Source organism: Cucurbita pepo, chromosome 15 (genome assembly GCF_057944985.1).
Source record: "Cucurbita pepo subsp. pepo isolate OVF chromosome 15, ASM5794498v1, whole genome shotgun sequence".
In the NCBI taxonomy this organism is placed as follows: Eukaryota; Viridiplantae; Streptophyta; class Magnoliopsida; order Cucurbitales; family Cucurbitaceae; genus Cucurbita; species Cucurbita pepo.
The window spans coordinates 6,313,134-6,317,317 of record NC_141812.1 but is presented as its reverse complement, the minus strand read 5'-3'; the positions used below and the strand labels follow the sequence as shown (position 1 = coordinate 6,317,317).

The 4,184-nt window shown below is 37.7% G+C and overlaps 1 non-coding gene across 1 annotated transcript; it reads right to left on the bottom strand.

The window, feature by feature from the left end:
* Positions 1 to 3,685: 3,685 nt before the first annotated feature.
* Positions 3,686 to 3,765, bottom strand: TRNAL-UAG (transfer RNA leucine (anticodon UAG)). Its single transcript has one exon. It is a non-coding gene; the product is annotated as a tRNA-Leu (tRNA).
* Positions 3,766 to 4,184: the final 419 nt, after the last annotated feature.

Below are 4,184 nucleotides of genomic sequence, written 5' to 3'. Positions count from 1 at the left end.
TTATTTTAAAATGTTTTGCGTCTGGTCCTTATTCTGTCTTTTAACTATTATGTTGTATTTTAAATTACTAATGTGCGCACACTATTTTGGTATAATGTAAATTATGTTTTAAATTTTAATGATTTTATTTCGCAAAAAAATTTACCCGTCTTTTTGAGCCATCGCATCAGCCATGTCCTTACAGAGAGCTTCATTTGTGTAAATGAGTGCAAACAATGGCCAACAATTCCTTGAGTGTACACGTGAATAAAGTGTTGAGTGTTCACGTGATAAAGTGTTGTGAGGTCTTTTGTATTTTCTTAACCTACTTTTGCAGCAAAGTTTTACAAATAGATTCGACCATGAATCCTCTTGAAGAAGTGGAGAATGATACGAATCAAGACATCTCAATCATGGAATGCTTTTAAGGAAATATAAGCTTAAGGAAGATGAGTTTTATTTATCCTAGTTACAAATTTTTTTTTTTGTGGATCTCACTAATGTATTTTATGAATTTTATTCACATTTAGGTTACATTTACGGTAACAACAAGGAAAAAAATAAAAGAGTTAGCGATCTCGTGGGAGCAACCACCCTCGCATCAGAAATCTCGCGATAGACATAAATGCATTTTATGACTTTTTATTTCCTTAATGCATTTTCAGTGAGCGCCAAAGATCTAGTAGAAGTAGAAAATAGGCCAAAGAGACAAAACCGATAGACTTTTGGATCCAGGTTCAACACGGGTGGCCCAACAAGCACTAAATCACTCCCAGCAGCGCACGACCTGAAAAGGACACTCTTCGAGAAATGCATGTGTGACCTGACAAACTATTCATGCTCTTCTCATGTGCAGAGCACACGCTTCCCACGTCAGTCGCAACTCACACGACTCGTGTGTCAACTCCATCATCATTTGTTTTCTAGTTTTTGGATATATATGTTTATTATCATTTCTTATATGTTTTCGATTTATTTACGAATTTTATTTTTATTATGTAAGTCCATGGGACTGATGAAACATTTAAAATGAATATTTCCACATAAAAAGATCACATCATGCATATGGTACGACTCTATTTTAGTAAAAAAAATAAGATCGTTACATTTTCATAGTGGTTAATTATAGTCCTAAAAGTATGAATGACACAACTCTTAAAATTTCTCATTTTCATAGTGGCTAACTATAGTCCTAAAAGTATGAATGATACAACTCTTAAAATTCCTAGTGGAAGGTTAAGGGTTTCATGTTGAGGCTATATATAATCACTTATGTTGTCTTGTAGACTTGAAAAAGGTAGTAAAAAGATCATTTATGCCTTCTTTTAACTAAGTAATAAGTTTTTTTTTTGTAATGCTATGTAGTTTAGGTTGTATGTTTAGTATCATCTACACTTGACATGATCGATCTTGCCTGCGGAGTGATTCAAATCTCAAACAAGTATTTTTTTCTCTAAGATATTCAATCAACAAAGTAATTCGTTATCATGAAGCATGATTTAACTTCGATTTGATGACGGAGACGCCTCGTGGAGGGGCACTGAAAGAAGGACAATCAAACCAAAAAAGATAGGTGAGTGATGTGTGGTTGGCTGCCACTTTTATGTATTGTAGGATAAGTAGTGTCCCTTATTTTTGCTGACTATGTTATTTCACATGTAGTATGATGATATCAAAGCTAGGTTTCAATCGTGGGACCTGTGAGTTATGGGCCCACCACGCTTCTGCTGATATTAATCATTTTGATCTCTAGCTTTCATCATAGATGTTTAGTTCACTTATGGCAAACTTTGAGACAGTATATAAAAAGGTATTAACGGCCCTTCAATTATATCTATCTCCATGACTTGAGACATTCTAACTTTACTTTTGATATTTGTACTACTTTTTCTATATTTGTACTACTTTTTTTTTATTTTTTTTTTTTATAGTAGTATGATTGGGTGTCCTTTGCTTTTCTTCGTCGCGAGATAGCTTTCATCTACGCTTTCCGTTATGATGTTCGATGATTTGAGCAGACTGTGAGTCTTACCTAATTAGGGGGCTCTCATCTACAATGAGATGCAACGTGTTGTGTCGCACATGATTGAACATGCATGCATAGGCGGCGTGTGTGATCAAACAAGTTTGAATTCCACATAAGTGATGTTTGAATTCCGAAGGAAAATCCTGCCCAAGGTCCAACAAAGCCACAAAGTCGGGTGAAAAATGTGAATGGGGTTTGAGTACTCCTAAAGGTTTTAAAAAAAATAAAAATAAATGACAGTTATGGGATTAAAAACCAATCCCTTTTTAAACCAGAGACTAAATCTCACCTTGGACCACTAAGCCAAACTATCCCAACAATTGTGTTTGGACTACTAAGATAGTCGAGCTATCTCAAGACATGAGATTGCATCACGATGCATGGGTCGTGTTGTTGGGAATCGAGATGACCATGAGATGCAATGTTGTTGTGTTACAAATGATTGAACATGCACGCATAGGCGGAGTGTGCGGTCAAATAAGTTTTAATTCCTCATTATTCATGTTTGAAACCCTAGGCAAACCCTACCTAAGGTCCAACAAAGCCACAAAGCCACAAAGCTAGATGAAAAATATGAAAGGGAATTAAGTACTCCTTAAGGTTTGTCATGATCGTGTCAAGATCACAAAGCCGCACATTTGAAAAAGTATGACTTTGACACGATGCACTGGTCGGAGTTGGGCTAGACTCTCTCCATATTAGACGCGTTTTAAAACCACGATGTTAACAACGATAAATAAAAAGTCAAAACAAACAATATGTGTTAGCAGCGGGCACGAGGCATTACAAAAAATTAAAATAAATGACAGCTGTGGGATTTGAATCCATGCCCTTTTAAACCAGAGTCGAAGTCTAGCACCTTAGACAACTCGACCAAACTATCCCGACGAATGTGTTTGGACAAATCAAGATGGTCGAGCTATCTCGAGACATGAGATTACAATACGATGCATGGGTTGTGCTGTTGGGAACCGAGATGACGATGAGATGCAACAATGTTGTGTCGCACATGATTGAACATGCACGCATAGACGGCGTGTGTGGTCAAACAAGTTTTAATTCCACATTATGGATGTTTGAATGCGGAAGAAAACTCTGCCTAAGGTATAACAAAGCCATAAAGTCGAGTGAAAAATGTGAATAGAGATTGAGTACTCCTTTAGATTTGTCGTGAGCGTGACAAGATCACGAGACACTGGTTGGAGTTGGGTTAGAGTTGGGTTAGAATCTCTTCTTAATAGACGAGTTTTAAAACCATGCCCTTTTAAACTAGAGCCCAACGAGACACTGGTTGGAGTTGGGTTAGAGTTGGGTTAGAATCTCTTCATAATAGACGAGTTTTAAAACCATACCCTTTTAAACTAGAGCCCAAATCTATCTGGCATCTTAAACCACTCCCCTTTTAAACTAGAGCCCAACGAGACACTGCTTGGAGTTGGGTTAGAGTCTCTTCATAAGAGACGAGTTACCCTTTTAAACTAGAGCCCAAATCTATCTGGCATCTTAAACCAAACCATACCCTTTTAAACTAGAGCCCAAATCTATCTGGCATCTTAAACCACTCTCGACTAAACTGTACGACAGATGTGCCTTGACAAACCAAGATAGTCAAGCTATCTCTAGACATGAGATTGCAATACGATGCATGGGTCGGACGATGAGATTGAAAAAGTATGATTATGACAGCTGTGGAATTTGAACCCACGCCCTTTCAGACCAGAGCCTAAATTTGGCGCCTTAAACCACTCGGCCAAACTGTCCCAACGAATGTGTCTAGAAAAACCAAGATGATCGAGTATCTCAAGACATGAGATTGCATCACGATACATGGATCGTGTTGTTGGGAACCGAGATAATGATGAGATGCAACATTGTTGTGTCGCACATGATAGAACATGCATGCATAGGCGGCGTGTGTGGTCAAACAAGTTTTGATTCCACATAAGTGATGTTTCAACGTTGAAGGCAAACCTTGCCTATGGTATAACAAAGCCACAAAGCCGAGGTGAAAAATGTGAATGGAGATTGTGTACCCCATAAGATTTTTTGCTAGCGTGTCAAGATCACGAAGCCGCACATTTGAAGAAGTATGACCGTTACACGATGCACTGGTCGAAGTAGGGCTAGACTCTCTCTATAGTAGACGCGTTTTAAAATCATGAGGTTTTTATAATATGTG